Source organism: Anser brachyrhynchus (genome assembly GCF_964034855.1).
Source record: "Anser brachyrhynchus genome assembly, chromosome: 10".
In the NCBI taxonomy this organism is placed as follows: Eukaryota; Metazoa; Chordata; class Aves; order Anseriformes; family Anatidae; genus Anser; species Anser brachyrhynchus.
Window position 1 is genome coordinate 22,418,577 of NC_137705.1, and position 18,983 is coordinate 22,437,559.

The window sequence follows — 18,983 nt, forward strand, 5'->3', positions numbered from 1 at the left end:
CTGTACCCCGATTTGTACCCAATCTTGATATCTCTTCAGCCTCCTTATTCCATCCCCTGTGTTATAATCCCATTGGGGATCCTCAGTGGGGAAGTTTTGATCTAGATTTCCAAGCACTAATCCATTTCATATATCTTCTCGGGCTCTCTCTCTGGCTGCCCGCAATACCATGTCTTTTTCTGTCGAGTCCATCAAAGTATCCAGGATCACCTGGAGATCATCCCAATCGGGATTTTGGGTTTTAATTATCATTTTCATTACCCTGGCTACTTTATCTGGGTTTTCCCTGTAGGTGCCGGCTGCTTGTTTCCATATCATTAAGTCCCCAGCTGAAAAAGGCACCTTGACATATACCGGTCCTTCTGTCCCCACTCCTTGCCTGAGGAGAGCGATTATTTTCCCTCCCTGTTCGTTTATAGTTTCTCCTGCCCTTCGCTGTTGCCGGGTCCTATGTGACACGGGGAGACTAAAATCGGGGATTCTCCATCACTACTGCTATCTTCCTTTTCTCTTTTCCCTCCCTGTCCTGGCTCTTCCGGCGGAGCCGACGGCGCAACTTCCAGATCAATATTTCCATTATTATATTATTATATTATATTATTATATTATTATATACATTATTATATTATTATATACATTATTATATTATTATATTATATTATTTCCCATAATACTTATTATTCTCTATTGCCTGATGCTGTATACAGCGTCCCTCCTTAGTACATGCACAACAACGTTCCTCAGTTTAAACTTCAAGCACCATTATTCCACAAGCATGCTGCCATTCAGGCTTTCGGCGCAAATAAAAGAATAATTCCACATACGGCAGTTCATCATATTTTCCTTCCCACTTACAAAATAGCATTATTGTAAAATTGTATTATATTGCAATGTTCCATTCTCAGGCCAAGTTTCTTGGTCCTCTAGTTTATACTGTGGCCACCAAATATTACAATAATCAATCAGCTTTCCTTTCCGCATTTCTTGACCAAAACCTCCCTCTTTCCAGTGTGCTAGCAAACACCCCAGCGGGGATGTCCGCGGGATAGGTACATCTTTTCCCAGAATTTCTTTAATCTTTTTCATTTTGAGCTTATGATACGGACCCAAAAGCTGCCGGAGCAGCAACACACTCTCCCGAAAGCTGCCGGAGCAGCAACACACTCTCCCGAAAGCTGCCGGAGCAGCAACACACTCTCCCGAAAGCTGCCGGAGCAGCAACACACTCTCCCGAAAGCTGCCGGAGCAGCAACAGCACACTTTCCAGAAGCTGCCGGAGCAGCAGTGTGCTTTCCCAAAAGCTGCCGGAGCAGCAGCGTGCTTTCGCAAAAAGCTGCCGGAGCAGCAGCAGCACGCTTTCTACATACCAATAATACCAGGTGCTGACCCTTCAGCACAAACCAATACAATTACCAATGCCGAACCTGCAGAGCTTTCGCTCTGTCTAACGGACGGCGCCTAGGCTTACCCCGGGAGCTCCCTGCCCAACCGAGCGTGGCTTTCGCCGCGTCTGACCGGCAGGCTTTCCCAACCAAATCGGTACCGAATACCCAAAGTTGAAAGCACCTTTGCTTACCACTCCAGTGGTACGTCGTGAGCAGCGGAGGTCGGTCGTGGTCGACTGCTCCCCGAGAATCCCTCGGTGCCGGCTGGAGCGAAACCGAGACACGATCCGCCTCAGCAGTGCCCACGCTGTCCCATCTGGGTCGCCAAAATGTTAGCATAGCAACCACATAACCACCAAGTGATTATATGAAGGTGCTTTATTCAGCGCTGGAAGCCGGGGCAGGTGCCCAAATCTGGCTTCAAGTCCCGTTACTTCCCAGCCGTTATTTATACATACAATATTGCGTCAGGTATACATATTCATTACAGGTTGCAACATCAGCCTCGCTTTTCATTCTAATTAGCTCCCCTCCCCTTTGCACATGCGTGGCGCACTCTGGTGGTCGTCCAGGTGGTCGTCCAGATGAAGTAAGGAGTCTTCCTCTCCGCTAAACTCTTTCACCTTTCTCACTCGACGCATGCTCCCTCCGCTCCTTGGTTCTGCTTCAACTCATTTCATCATCTCCAGGCCCTTATCCAAGGTCAGGTTGTACCTGTTCCCTCCCAGGGTTCCCCTTCAACGATTCCTTTAAATGTTCAATGTACTCCCTAGGTTTCCAGTATACATAGATTACTTGATAATGTAAGTACATTTAATAATATTTAATTATACCGTATGATCCATCACCTGAGAAACATTAATAGAACATCCATTCGATTCTCCCCAACACTAACACAGTGAGTCCAGAGAGTGCACTGGCACCACTGGGGATGCATTGCAGTGAATCCAGAGAGTGCACTGGCACCACTGGGGATGCATTGCAGTGAGTCCAGAGAGTGCACTGGCACCACTGGGGATGCACTGCAGTGAGTCCAGAGAGTGCACTGGCACCACTGGGGATGCACTGCAGTGAGTCCAGAGAGTGCACTGGCACCACTGGGGATGCACTGCAGTGAGTCCAGAGAGTGCACTGGCACCACTGGGGATGCACTGCAGTGAGTCCAGAGATTGCACTGGCACCACTGTGGATGCAGTGCAGTGAGTCCAGAGACTTCACTGGCACCACTGGGAATGCAGAGAAGTGAGTGCAGAGAGTGCACTGGCACCACTGGGGATGCAGTGCAGTGAGTCCAGAGAGTGCACTGGCAGCACTTGGGATGCAGTGCAGTGAATCCAGAGAGTGCACTGGCACCACCTGTGATGCAGTGCAGTGAGTCCAGAGAGTGCACTGGCACCAATGGGGCTGCAGTGCAGTGAGTCCAAAGAGTGCACTGGCACCACTGGGGATGCACTGCAGTGAGTCCAGAGAGTGCACTGGCACCGCTGGGGATGCAGTGCAGTGAGTCCAGAGAGTGCACTGGCACCACTGGTGATGCACTGCAGTGAGTCCAGAGATTGCACTGGCACCACTGTGGATGCAGTGCAGTGAGTCCAGAGACTTCACTGGCACCACTGGGAATGCAGAGAAGTGAGTGCAGAGAGTGCACTGGCACCACTGGGGATGCAGTGCAGTGAGTCCAGAGAGTGCACTGGCAGCACTTGGGATGCAGTGCAGTGAATCCAGAGAGTGCACTGGCACCACCTGTGATGCAGTGCAGTGAGTCCAGAGAGTGCACTGGCACCAATGGGGCTGCAGTGCAGTGAGTCCAAAGAGTGCACTGGCACCACTGGGAATGCACTGCAGTGAGTCCAGAGAGTGCACTGGCACCACTGGTTATGCAGTACAGTGAGTCCAGAGAGTGCACTGGCACCACTGGGGATGCACTGCAGTGAGTCCAGAGAGTGCACTGGCACCACTGGGGATGCACTTCAGTGAGTCCAGAGATTGCGCTGGCACCACTGGGGATGCAGTGCATTGAGTCCAGAGAGTGCACTGGCACAACAGGGGATGCACTTCAGTGAGTCCAGAGAGTGCACTGGCACCACTGGGGATGCAGTGCAGTGAGTCCAGAGAGTGCACTGGCACCACTGGGGATGCACTGCAGTGAGTCCAGAGAGTACACGCACCAGTGGGGATGCAGTGCAGTGAGTCCAGAGAGTGCACTGGCACCACTGGGGATGCACTGCAGTGAGTCCAGAGAGTGCACTGGCACCACTGGGGATGTGTCCAGTGAGTCCAGTGAGTGCACTGGCACCACTGGGGATGCAGTGCAGTGAGTCCAGAGAGTACACTGGCACCAGTGGGGATGCAGTGCAGTGAGTCCAGAGAGTGCACTGGCACCACTGGGGATGCAGTGCAGTCAGTCCAGCTTACACCTCCCCTCCAGTTCAGCTTACACCTGAAAGATATCTACTAGACCGGATCGTCTTGAAGCCCCCCCTCTAGCTCAACCACACAAATAGTACACCAAAACTAAAGAATTTACTAAACTAATTAAACTAAAGCATTTTACAGTCTTAGTATAGGCGATAGAAAAGACACTTAGACGCGATAGAGACCCCAGTACCGTAAGGGAAAGATGAAATAGCAGTGAAACAATCAAAGCGACAGACAGCAAAGATCAACCCTTGTACCTTTTGCATCATGGTTTAGCGAGAACAACCAAGCAAAGTGAACTAAAGTTTGCCCCCCCGAAACCCAAGCGAGCTACTTTCAAGCAGTTAAAGAGAGCGAACCCGTCTCTGTTGCAAAAGAGTGGGATGACTTGTCAGTAGAGGTGAAAAGCCAACCGAGCTGGGTGATAGCTGGTTACCTGTGAAACGAATCTAAGTTCCCCCTTAATCCTCCCTACCGGACATCCTGAACCCTAATGAGATGATTAAGAGCTATTTAATGGAGGGACAGCTCCATTAAAAAAGGACACAACCTCGACTAGCGGATAATTCTTACTACTGATCCTACCGTGGGCCCTAAAGCAGCCATCAAAAAAGAGTGCGTCAAAGCTCCACCACCTAAAAATACCAAAATAAGATGATTCCCTTATCACAAACAGGTCAACCTATGAATATAGGAGAATTAATGCTAAAATAAGTAACTCAGGGCCACACCCCTCTAACGGCGCAAGCTTACATAGAAACATTATTAACAGACCTAGACAGATACAAAAACCCCTACAAGACCACGTATTAACTAACCCTGTTAACCCGACTCAGGAGCGCCTATAAGAGCGATTAAAATCTGTGAAAGGAACTCGGCAAATTAATAAGGCCCGACTGTTTACCAAAAACATAGCCTTCAGCAAATTAAACAAGTATTGAAGGTGATGCCTGCCCGGTGACTTAGGTTTAACGGCCGCGGTATCCTAACCGTGCAAAGGTAGCGCAATCAATTGTCCCATAAATCGAGACTTGTATGAATGGCTAAACGAGGTCTTAACTGTCTCTCACAGATAATCAGTGAAATTGATCTCCCTGTGCAAAAGCGGGGATGTGAACATAAGACGAGAAGACCCTGTGGAACTTAAAAATCAACGACCACCGCGAATCCTCAATCAACCCCACTGGGGCCACTACCATCGCAGAGCCTGGTCGATATTTTTCGGTTGGGGCGACCTTGGAGGAGAACAAATCCTCCAAAAACAAGACCATACCTCTTTACCTAGAGCTACCCCTCAAAGTGCTAACAGTGACCAGACCCAATATAATTGATTAATGGACCAAGCTACCCCAGGGATAACAGCGCAATCCCCCTCAAGAGCCCATATCGACAGGGGGGTTTACGACCTCGATGTTGGATCAGGACATCCTAATGGTGCAGCCGCTATTAAGGGTTCGTTTGTTCAACGATTAACAGTCCTACGTGATCTGAGTTCAGACCGGAGCAATCCAGGTCGGTTTCTATCTATGACACACTCTCCCCAGTACGAAAGGACCGGGAAAGTGGGGCCAATACCACAAGCACGCCCCCCCCCTCTAAGCAGTGAAACCAACTAAACCGTGAAGAGGGCCTTCCCCCACCACTTTCAATCCTAGAAAAGGACCAGCTAGAGTGGCAGAGCCCGGCAAGTGCAGAAGGCTTAAGCCCTTTCCCCAGAGGTTCAAATCCTCTCCCTAGCTTCACCCATGATTCAAATAACAACACTAAGCTGCCTCGTTATATCCCTCCTATACATCATCCCAATCCTGATTGCCGTAGCCTTCCTAACCCTAGTAGAACGGAAAATCCTAAGCTACATACAATCCCGCAAAGGCCCTAACGTTGTCGGGCCTTTTGGCCTACTTCAACCATTTGCGGACGGACTGAAACTATTTACCAAAGAGCCCATCCGACCCTCTACCTCTTCCCCACTTCTATTCATTCTGATACCAATACTAGCCCTTGTCCTAGCCCTCACCACTTGAGCACCACTACCACTCCCATTTCCCCTAGCAGATCTAAACCTCGGAGTTCTCTTCCTAATAGCCATGTCAAGCCTAGCCGTCTACTCAGTCCTATGATCAGGCTGAGCCTCGAACTCAAAATACGCACTAATCGGAGCCCTACGGGCAGTAGCACAGACCATTTCATACGAAGTGACACTGGCCATAATCCTGCTATCAATAATCATACTAAGCGGAAGCTACACACTCAGCTCCTTTGCCGTCGCACAGGAGCCTCTATACTTCATTTTCTCCTCATGACCCCTAGCAATAATATGATACGTATCCACCCTAGCAGAGACAAACCGAGCTCCTTTTGACCTCACAGAGGGTGAATCTGAGCTAGTCTCAGGGTTTAACGTTGAATACGCCGCAGGACCCTTCGCCTTATTCTTCCTAGCTGAATATGCGAACATTATGCTAATAAATACACTTACAGCCATCATATTCCTAAACCCAAGCGCCCTAGGGCCACCCACAGAACTATTCCCCGTCATCCTAGCCACAAAAGTCCTCCTACTATCTTCTGGTTTCTTATGGGTCCGAGCTTCATACCCACGATTCCGATATGACCAACTAATGCACCTACTATGAAAAAACTTCCTACCCCTCACACTAGCTCTGTGCCTCTGACACATCAGCATACCTATCTGCTATGCAGGCCTACCTCCTTACATAAGGAAATGTGCCTGAACTACAAAGGGTCACTATGATAAAGTGAACATAGAGGTATAACAGCCCTCTCATTTCCTGTTGACCTTAGAAAAGTAGGAATTGAACCCACACAAGAGAAATCAAAATTCTCCATACTTCCCTTATATTATTTTCTAGTAGAGTCAGCTAATCAAGCTATCGGGCCCATACCCCGAAAATGATGGTTTAACCCCCTCCTCTACTAATGAACCCTTACGCGACCCCAATCATAACCTTCAGCCTCATCTTGGGCACCACAATCACAATTTCCAGCAACCACTGAGTTCTGGCCTGGACAGGACTGGAGATCAACACACTAGCCATCATTCCCCTAATTGCCAAATCCCACCACCCACGAGCAGTAGAAGCCGCAACGAAATACTTCCTAACCCAAGCAGCTGCTTCCGCCCTGGTCCTATTCTCTAGCATAACCAATGCCTGAGTCACCGGCCAATGAGACATCACACAAATAAACCACCCAACCTCCTGTCTACTACTGACAGCAGCAATCGCTATTAAACTGGGCCTAGTGCCATTTCACTTCTGATTCCCAGAAGTACTACAAGGATCGCCACTAATAACAGCCCTGCTACTCTCGACCCTCATAAAATTCCCCCCACTAACCCTGCTCCTACTAACATCCAAATCCCTCGACCCAGCTCTACTCACCGCCATGGCCCTAGCCTCAACAGCACTAGGAGGCTGAATAGGACTGAACCAAACACAAACACGCAAAATCCTAGCCTTCTCGTCCATCTCCCACTTAGGCTGAATCGCCATCATCCTAGTTTACAGCCCCAAATTGGCCTTACTTACCTTCTACCTATACACAATCATAACATCAGCCGTATTCCTAGCCCTTAACAAAATCAAAGCCCTTAACCTATCCATGATCACAACCTCATGAACAAAAACCCCAGTGCTAAACGCCACCCTAATACTAGTACTTTTATCCCTAGCAGGCCTCCCCCCATTAACAGGCTTTATACCAAAGTGACTTATCATCCAAGAACTAACTAAACAGGAAATAACACCAGCAGCCATGGCAATTGCCATGCTATCACTGCTCAGCCTCTTCTTCTACCTACGCCTCGCATACCACTCAACAATTACCCTTCCCCCCAACTCCTCTAACCACATAAAACAATGATACACTAGCAAAGCCCCAAGCACACCTACTGCGGTCCTTGCCTCACTATCAATCCTCTTACTTCCCCTGTCCCCAATAATACATGCCATTGTCTAGAAACTTAGGATAACACCCCAAACCGAAGGCCTTCAAAGCCTTAAATAAGAGTTAAACCCTCTTAGTTTCTGCACATTAAGACTTACAGAATATTAACCTGTATCTTCTGAATGCAAGTCAGACGCTTTAATTAAGCTAAAGCCTCCCTAGACAGATGGGCTTCGATCCCACAAAACTCTAGTTAACAGCTAAATGCCTAAACCAATTGGCTTCTGCCTACAAAGACCCTGACGCACCCTAGTGCGCATCGATGAGCTTGCAACTCAACATGAATTTCACTACAGAGCCGATAAGAAGAGGAATTAAACCTCTGTAAAAAGGACTACAGCCTAACGCTTCAACACTCAGCCATCTTACCCGTCACCTTCATCAACCGATGACTATTTTCCACTAACCATAAGGATATTGGCACCCTGTACCTCATCTTCGGGGCATGAGCAGGAATAGTCGGCACCGCACTCAGCCTATTAATCCGCGCAGAACTAGGACAACCAGGAACTCTCCTAGGCGACGACCAAATTTACAACGTAATCGTTACCGCTCACGCCTTTGTAATAAGCTTCTTTATAGTCATACCCATCATGATCGGAGGATTCGGCAACTGATTAGTCTCCCTCATAATCGGTGCCCCCGACATAGCATTCCCGCGAATAAACAACATAAGCTTTTGACTCCTCCCCCCATCATTCCTCCTCCTACTAGCCTCATCCACTGTAGAAGCTGGCGCCGGCACAGGCTGAACTGTCTACCCTCCCCTAGCAGGTAACCTTGCCCACGCCGGAGCTTCAGTAGACCTGGCTATCTTCTCACTCCACTTAGCCGGTATCTCCTCCATCCTTGGGGCCATCAACTTTATCACCACAGCCATCAACATAAAACCCCCCGCACTCTCACAATACCAAACCCCACTATTTGTCTGATCCGTACTAATTACCGCCATCCTACTCCTTCTATCACTCCCCGTACTCGCCGCCGGTATTACAATATTACTAACTGATCGAAACCTAAACACCACATTCTTCGACCCCGCTGGAGGAGGAGACCCAATCCTGTACCAACACCTATTCTGATTCTTCGGACACCCAGAAGTCTATATTCTGATCCTACCGGGGTTTGGAATCATCTCACACGTAGTCACGTACTACTCATTCAAAAAGGAGCCCTTTGGCTACATGGGAATAGTCTGAGCCATACTATCCATCGGCTTCCTAGGATTCATCGTCTGAGCTCACCACATGTTTACAGTAGGAATAGACGTTGATACCCGAGCCTACTTTACATCAGCCACTATAATCATTGCCATCCCTACCGGAATCAAAGTATTTAGCTGACTAGCCACCCTGCACGGAGGAACAATCAAATGAGACCCCCCCAATACTATGAGCTCTAGGATTTATCTTCCTATTTACCATCGGAGGATTAACAGGAATCGTTCTTGCAAACTCTTCCCTAGACATCGCCCTGCACGACACGTACTACCTAGTTGCCCACTTCCACTACGTCCTATCCATAGGCGCCGTCTTTGCCATTCTAGCAGGATTTACTCACTGATTCCCACTACTCACTGGGTTTACCCTACACCAAACATGAGCAAAAGCCCACTTCGGGGTAATATTTACAGGAGTAAACCTAACGTTCTTCCCCCAGCACTTCCTAGGCCTAGCAGGAATACCCCGACGATACTCGGACTATCCCGACGCCTACACACTATGAAACACCATTTCCTCCATCGGCTCCCTAATCTCAATAGTAGCCGTAATCATACTAATATTCATCATCTGAGAAGCCTTTTCGGCCAAACGAAAAGTCCTACAACCAGAACTAACTACCACAAACGTTGAATGAATCCACGGCTGCCCTCCCCCATACCATACTTTCGAGGAACCGGCCTTCGTCCAAGTACAAGAAAGGAAGGAATCGAACCCTCACATGCTGGTTTCAAGCCAACTGCATTAACCGCTCATGCTTCTTTCTTATGAGACGTTAGTAAACCAATTACATAGCCTTGTCAAGACTAAATCACAGGTAAAAATCCTGTACATCTCATGTGGCCAACCACTCCCAACTAGGATTCCAAGACGCCTCATCACCCATCATAGAAGAACTCGTTGAATTCCACGACCACGCCCTAATCGTTGCCCTAGCTATCTGCAGCCTAGTTCTCTACCTTTTAGCCCACATACTAACAGAAAAACTCTCGTCCAATGCTGTAGACGCCCAAGAAGTAGAGCTGATCTGGACAATCCTACCTGCTATCGTCCTGGTACTCCTCGCCCTCCCATCCCTACAAATCCTCTACATAATGGACAAAATCGATGAACCAGACCTCACCCTAAAAGCCATCGGCCACCAATGATACTGAAGCTACGAATACACAGACTTCAAAGACCTATCATTCGACTCCTACATAGTGCCCACCCCAGACTTACCCAACGGCCACTTCCGACTGCTAGAAGTTGACCACCGCGTAGTTATCCCAATAGAATCCCCCATCCGCGTGATCATTACTGCAGGAGACGTACTCCACTCCTGAGCAGTCCCAACGCTCGGAGTTAAAACAGACGCAATCCCAGGCCGACTAAACCAAACTTCATTCATTACCACCCGGCCTGGGATTTTTTACGGACAATGCTCAGAAATTTGCGGGGCTAATCACAGCTACATACCCATTGTAGTAGAATCAACCCCACTCCCACATTTCGAGGCCTGATCGTCCCTTCTATCATCATCCTAATCATTAAGAAGCTATGCAACAGCACTAGCCTTTTAAGCTAGCCAAAGAGGGACTTCCCCCTCCTTAATGATATGCCACAGCTTAACCCCGCACCATGATTTTCAATCATAATTATAACCTGATTAACCCTAGCACTCCTCATCCAACCAAAACTACTAGCCTTCACCACAACCAACCCCCCATCAAATAAGACCTCCCTCACTACCAAACCCACACCATGATCCTGACCATGAACCTAAGCTTCTTTGACCAATTTTCCAGCCCCAATCTATTCGGCATCCCCTTAATCCTACTATCCCTACTCTTCCCAGCCCTACTATTCCCGTCCCCAAACAACCGATGAATCAACAACCGCCTTTCTACTATCCAAACATGACTCCTTCACCTAATCACAAAACAACTTATAGTCCCACTCAACAAAAATGGCCACAAATGAGCCATAATATTTACATCCCTAATAATCATACTTCTTACAATCAACCTTCTAGGCCTCCTTCCATATACATTCACCCCAACCACCCAACTATCTATGAACATAGCCCTAGCCTTCCCACTATGGCTCGCCACACTACTAACAGGCCTACGAAACCAACCATCAGCCTCTTTAGCCCACCTATTACCCGAAGGTACCCCTACACCCCTAATCCCCGCACTAATCCTGATCGAAACAACCAGCCTACTAATCCGCCCCCTAGCCCTCGGAGTCCGCCTTACAGCCAACCTTACAGCAGGACACTTACTCATCCAACTCATCTCTACAGCCTCCATTGCATTAATACCCACCCTTCCTGCAGTATCCATCCTAACAATAATCATCCTACTACTCCTAACCATCCTAGAAGTAGCAGTAGCCATAATCCAGGCCTACGTCTTCGTGCTCCTTCTAAGCCTATACTTACAAGAAAACATCTAATGGCACACCAAGCACACTCATACCACATAGTTGACCCAAGCCCTTGACCAATCTTCGGGGCAGCCGCCGCCCTACTCACAACCTCAGGATTAATCATGTGATTCCACTACAACTCATCCATACTACTAACCCTAGGCCTCATCTCAATACTCCTAGTAATACTCCAATGATGACGAGACATTGTACGAGAAAGCACCTTCCAAGGCCATCACACTCCCACAGTCCAAAAAGGCCTACGATACGGCATAATCCTTTTCATCACATCCGAAGCATTCTTCTTCTTAGGGTTCTTCTGAGCGTTCTTCCACTCGAGCCTGGCCCCAACCCCAGAACTAGGAGGCCAATGACCCCCAACAGGAATTAAACCACTCAACCCGATAGAAGTCCCCCTACTAAACACAGCCATCCTACTAGCCTCAGGCGTTACCGTAACGTGAGCCCATCACAGCATCACAGAAGGAAACCGAAAACACGCCATCCACGCCCTAACCCTAACGATCCTCCTGGGATTCTACTTCACAGCCCTACAAGCAATAGAATACCACGAAGCCCCATTCTCAATCGCCGATAGCGTCTACGGATCTACCTTCTTCGTTGCCACTGGATTCCACGGACTCCACGTAATCATCGGATCCTCCTTCCTGACCGTCTGCCTCTTCCGACTGATCAAGTTCCACTTTACATCAGACCACCACTTCGGATTCGAGGCAGCAGCCTGATACTGACACTTCGTAGACGTCATCTGACTATTCCTCTACATAAAAATCTACTGATGAGGATCTTGCTCTTCTAGTATATTAATTACAATTGACTTCCAATCTCTAGAATCTGGTATAAACCCAGAGGAGAGCAATGAACGCACTCATGTTCATATTCGCCCTATCATCAATCCTAAGCGCCGCCCTAACCGCATTAAACTTCTGACTCGCCCAAATAAACCCCGACTCAGAGAAACCCTCACCGTACGAATGTGGATTCGACCCACTTGGATCTGCTCGATTACCATTCTCAGTCCGATTCTTCCTCAGTAGCCATCCTGTTCCTCCTATTCGACCTAGAAATCGCCCTCCTACTCCCCCTGCCATGAGCCGTCCAACTCCAATCCCCCCTAATGACCCTCACCTGAACTGTAGTGATCCTCCTTCTCCTAACACTCGGACTGGCCTACGAGTGAATTCAAGGGGGCCTAGAATGAGCAGAATAACAGAAAGTTAGTCTAACCAAAAAGATAGCTGGTTTCGACCCAGCAGATTACAGCCAACCCTGTAACTTTCTTATGTCGCCCCTACATTTAAGCTTCTACTCAGCCTTCATTTTCAGCGGACTAGGACTAGCCTTCCACCGAACCCACCTAGTATCCGCCCTACTATGCCTTGAAAGCATAATATTATCGATATTCGTAGGCCTATCAATATGATCCATCGAAAACCAAGTCTCCTCATTCACCATGGTACCAATTCTCATGCTAACCTTCTCAGCGTGTGAGGCGGGCACAGGCCTGGCCATCCTAGTAGCCTCCACCCGCACACATGGCTCCGACCATCTACACAACCTAAACCTCCTGCAATGCTAAAAATCATCCTACCCACAATCATACTTCTTCCAACAGCCCTGCTGTCTCCACCAAAATTTCTATGGACTAACACCACCTTATACAGCCTCCTAATCGCTGCCCTAAGCCTACAGTGATTAATCCCAACCTACTACCCCTACAAATTTTTATCCAACTGAACAGGAATTGACCAAATCTCATCCCCCCTCCTAGTACTATCCTGCTGACTACTCCCACTCATAATCATAGCAAGCCAAAACCACCTGCAACAAGAACCCCTACAACGCAAACGAATCTTTATCTCAACCTTAGTCGCAGTCCAGCCATTCATCCTACTAGCCTTTTCCACCACAGAACTAGCACTATTTTACATCTCATTTGAAGCAACCCTCATTCCCACCCTAATCTTAATCACCCGATGGGGGAACCAACCAGAACGCCTAAGCGCTGGCATCTACCTGCTATTCTACACGCCAGTAAGCTCTCTACCCCTGCTAATCACAATCATACACCTATACGTGAAAATTGGCACCCTGCACCTGCCAACCCTACAACTAACCCACCCAACCCTATCCACCTCATGGACAGGAATACTATCAGGTCTAGCACTGCTCATAGCATTCATAGTAAAAGCCCCACTATACGGCCTACACCTCTGACTGCCAAAAGCCCACGTAGAAGCACCCATCGCAGGCTCAATACTCCTCGCCGCCCTACTACTAAAGCTAGGAGGATACGGAATTATACGAGTCACTCTATTTATGGGCCCACTGTCCAACCTCCTGCACTACCCCTTCCTAACCCTGGCCCTATGGGGCGCCCTAATGACTAGCTCAATCTGCCTACGACAGACAGACCTAAAATCACTAATCGCTTATTCATCCGTTAGCCACATAGGCCTAGTTATCGCCGCAGGAATAATCCAAACCCACTGATCATTCTCAGGGGCAATGATCCTAATAATTTCCCATGGACTAACTTCCTCCATACTATTCTGCCTAGCCAACACAAACTATGAACGTACGCACAGCCGAATTCTACTACTCACACGAGGCCTACAACCTCTCCTACCACTCATAGCTACCTGATGATTGCTGGCCAATCTAACAAACATAGCCTTACCCCCAACAACAAACCTCATAGCAGAGCTAACCATTATAATCACCTTATTCAACTGATCTGCCTTCACGATCATCCTAACAGGAATCGCAACCCTACTAACCGCCTCCTACACCTTATTCATACTACTAATGACCCAACGAGGCTCATTCCCCTCCCACATCACATCTATGCAAAACTCAACCACGCGAGAACACCTGCTCATAACACTCCACATTATCCCAATATTCCTCCTAATCCTCAAACCCGAACTGATCTCCGGAATCCCCTCATGCAAGTATAGTTTAAACCAAACATTAGACTGTGATTCTAAGAATAGAAGTTCAAACCTTCTTACCTGCCAAGGGGAGGGTTTAACCAACAAGAGCTGCTAACTCTTACATCTGAGCCTAAAACCTCAGCCCCCTTACTTTTAAAGGATAACAGCAATCCACTGGTCTTAGGAACCACCCATCTTGGTGCAAATCCAAGTAAAAGTAGTGAACCCCACACTACTAATCAACTCCCTCACACTACTCACGCTGACAATCCTCCTAACCCCAATCATCCTGCCATTTCTATTTAAAAACTTTAAAAACACCCCACAAGCCACCACCCGCGCTGTTAAAACCGCATTCCTAATTAGCCTAGCCCCTACAACCGCATTCATCTACTCGGGAGTAGAATCTGTCACCTGCCACTGGGAGTGAAAATTCATTATAAACTTTAAAATCCCCCTGAGCCTAAAAATAGACCAATACTCAATAACATTTCTTCCAATCGCCCTATTTGTAACATGATCAATCCTACAATTCGCCATATGATACATGGCCTCAGAGCCATACGTAACAAAATTTTTCACCTACCTACTGACATTCCTAGTCGCCATACTCCTCCTAACAACCGCAAACAACATATTCCTCCTATTCGTAGGCTGGGAAGGAGTACGAATCATGTCCTTCCTTCTCATCGGCTGATGACAAGGCCGAGCAGATGCCAACACCGCCGCCCTACAAGCCGTAATCTACAACCGAATCGGAGACATCGGACTGATCCTGAGCATAGCATGACTAGCTTCAACATTCAACACCTGAGAGATCCAACAAGCCGTACACCCCCACCAAACCCCAATCCTCCCCCTCATAGGATTAATCCTCGCAGCCGCAGGAAAATCCGCCCAATTTGGACTCCACCCATGACTGCCCGCAGCAATAGAAGGCCCCACCCCAGTATCAGCCCTACTGCACTCCAGTACCATAGTAGTAGCCGGAATCTTCCTGCTCATCCGCATGCACCCCCTGCTAGCCACCAACCAGACAGCCCTAACTGCCTGCCTATGCCTAGGTGCTCTATCAACCCTATTCGCTGCCACATGCGCCCTAACCCAAAATGACATCAAAAAAATCATTGCTTTCTCAACATCCAGCCAACTAGGACTAATAATAGTCACTATCGGACTAAACCTCCCACAACTAGCCTTCCTACACATCTCAACCCATGCCTTCTTTAAAGCCATACTATTCCTATGCTCAGGGTCTATCATCCACAACCTAAACGGAGAACAAGATATCCGAAAGATAGGAGGCCTACAGAAAATACTCCCAGTCACTACTTCCTGCCTAACCATCGGAAACCTGGCGCTGATAGGAACCCCATTCCTAGCCGGATTCTACTCAAAAGACCTCATCATCGAAAGCTTAAACACATCATACCTAAATACTTGAGCCCTACTCCTAACCCTTATAGCCACAGCATTCACCGCAACCTACAGCATCCGCATAACCATCCTAGTCCAAGCTGGACAAACCCGAATCCCCCCAATAGTATCAATAAACGAAAACAACCCACTAATCACCGCCCCCCTAACCCGACTCGCCCTAGGCAGCATTACAGCAGGAATAATCATTACCTCTTTCATCACACCAACCAAAACCCCCCCAATAACCATACCCCTTATCACCAAAACCGCTGCCATCCTCATAACAATCCTAGGAATCATCCTAGCCCTAGAACTATCGAACATAACACACACCCTCACTCACCCCAAACCAAACCCCCTCATAAACTTCTCCTCTGCATTAGGGTACTTCAACCCCCTAGTACACCGATTCTTCTCCAAAAACCTACTAGAAAAGGGACAAAACATTGCCCTACACTTGATCGACCTCTCCTGACTCAAAAAAATAGGGCCAGAGGGCCTTGCTGAACTACAAGTAGCCGCAAGCAAAGCCGCAACCTCAATACACACAGGGCTAATTAAGGCCTACCTAGGATCCTTCGCCCTCTCCATCCTGGTAATAATCCTAATAACACACAGACTCACTAATGGCCCCTAACATCCGCAAATCCCATCCCCTACTAAAAATAATCAACAACTCCCTAATCGACCTACCCGCCCCCTCCAACATCTCTGCCTGATGAAACTTCGGCTCCCTTCTAGCCATCTGCTTAGCCACACAAATCCTAACAGGCCTGCTACTAGCCATACACTACACCGCAGACACTTCACTCGCCTTCTCCTCAGTAGCTCACACATGCCGAGACGTCCAGTACGGATGGCTCATCCGCAACCTCCACGCCAACGGTGCTTCGCTCTTCTTTATCTGCATCTACTTACACATCGGACGAGGCCTCTACTACGGCTCCTACCTATACAAAGAAACCTGAAACACAGGAGTAATCCTCCTACTCACCCTAATAGCAACTGCCTTCGTAGGGTATGTCCTACCATGAGGACAAATGTCATTCTGAGGGGCCACCGTAATCACCAACCTATTCTCAGCCATCCCGTACATTGGGCAAACTCTAGTAGAATGAGCCTGAGGAGGATTCTCAGTAGACAATCCAACCTTAACCCGATTCTTCGCCATCCACTTCCTACTGCCCTTCCTAATTGCAGGAATCACCCTAGTCCACCTAACCTTCCTACACGAATCAGGCTCAAATAACCCACTAGGAATCGTATCAGACTGCGACAAAATCCCATTCCACCCATACTTCTCCATTAAAGACAGCTTAGGGCTTACCCTAATAATCACCCCTCTAATAGCACTAGCCCTATTTTCACCGAACCTCCTGGTTCTTGGAATCCTAGTTGGGAGTGGTTGGCCACATGAGATGTACAGGATTTTGACCTGTGATTTAGTCTTGACAAGGCTATGTAATTGGTTTACTAACGTCTCATAAGAAAGAAGCATGAGCGGTTAATGCAGTTGGCTTGAAACCCATCCCCAGTGGTGCAAGTGCACTCTCTGAACTCACTGAAGTGCATTCCCAGTGGTGCCAGTGCACTCTCTGCACTCACTGCACTGCATCCCCAGTGGTGCCAGTGCAATCTCTGGACTCACTGCAGAGGATCCCCAGTGGTGCCAGTGCACTCTGTGGACTCACTGTAGTGCATCCCCAGTGGTGCCAGTGCACTCTCTGGACTCACTGCACTGCATCCCCAGTGGTGTCAGTGCAATCTCTGGACTCACTGCAGTGCATCCCCAGTGGTGCCAGTGCACTCTCTGGACTCACTGCACTGCAGCCCCAGTGGTGCCAGTGCACTCTCTGGACTCACTGCAGTGCATCCCCAGTGGTGCCAGTGCACTCTCTGGACTCACTGCAGTGCATCCCCAGTGGTGCCAGTGCACTCTCTGGACTCACTGCACTGCATCCCCAGTGGTGCCAGTGCACTCTCTGGACAAACTGAAGTGCATCACCAGTGGTGCCAGTGCACTCTCTGCACTCACTGCACTGCATGTCCAGTGGTGCCAGTGCGCTCTCTGGAGTCACAGCACTGCATCCCCAGTGGTGCCAGTGCAATCTCTGGACTCACTGCACTGCATCCCCAGTGGTGCCAGTGCACTCTCTGGACTCACTGAAGTGCATCCCCATTGGTGCCATTGCACTCTCTGCACTCACTGCACTGCATCCCCAGTGGTGCCAGTGCACTCACTGGACTGACTACACTGCATCCCCAGTGGTGCCAGTGCGCTCTCCGGAGTCACAGCACTGCATCCCCAGTGGTGCCAGTGCACTCACTGGACACACTGTACTGCATCACAGGTGGTGCCAGTGCACTCTCTGCACTCACTGCACAGCATCCCCAGTGGTGCCAGTGCATTCACTGGACTCACTGGACTGCATCACCAGTGGTGCCAGTGCACTCTCTGGACTCACTGCAGTGCATCCCCAGTGGTGCCAGTGCACTCTCTGGACTCACTGCACTGCATCCCCAGTGGTGCCAGTGCAGTCTCTGGACTCACTGCACTGCATCCCCAGTGATGCCAGAGCACTCTCTGGACTCACTGCACTGCATCCCCAGTGGTGCCAGTGCACTCTCTGGACTCACTGCACCGCATCCCCAGTGGTGTCAGTGCACTCTCTGGACTCAGTGCACTACATCCCCAGTGGTGCCAGTGCACTCTCTGGACTCACTGCAGTGCATCCCCAGTGGTGCCAGTGCACTCTCTGGACTCACTGCACTGCATCCCCAGTGGTGCCAGTGCAATCTCTGGACTCACTGTAGTGCATCCCCAGTGGTGCCAGTGCACTCTCTGGACTCACTGCAGTGCATCCCCAGTGGTGCCAGTGCACTCTCTGGACTCACTGCAGTGCATCCCCAGTGGTGCCAGTGCACTCTCTGGACTCACTGCAGTGCATCCCCAGTGGCGCCAGTGCACTCTCTGGACTCACTGCACTGCATCCCCAGTGGTGCCAGTGCACTCTCTGCACTCACTGCACTGCATTCCCAGTGGTGCCAGTGAAGTCTCTGGACTCACTGCACTGCATCCCCAGTGGTGCCAGTGCACTCTCTGGACTCACTGCACTGCATCCCCACTGCTGCCAGTGCACTCTCTGGACTCACTGCACTGCATCCCCAGTGGTGCCAGTGCACTCTCTGGACTCACTGCACTG

At 49.1% G+C, this 18,983-nt stretch overlaps 1 long non-coding RNA gene across 7 annotated transcripts in view; it reads right to left on the reverse strand.

The window, feature by feature from the left end:
- The window catches only part of LOC308200502, a 208,134-nt gene that overhangs the window by 47,722 nt on the left and 141,429 nt on the right, over positions 1–18,983 (reverse strand). For 6 of the 7 annotated variants that reach the window (XR_013955632.1, XR_013955633.1, XR_013955634.1 and 3 more), the window contains one exon: positions 4,069–17,153. The exons of the other annotated variant lie outside the window; for it this stretch is intronic. This is a non-coding gene — a long non-coding RNA (uncharacterized lncRNA). Of the gene's footprint in view, positions 1–4,068; positions 17,154–18,983 lie in introns of those variants that run through there. 7 annotated transcript variants of the gene reach the window in all.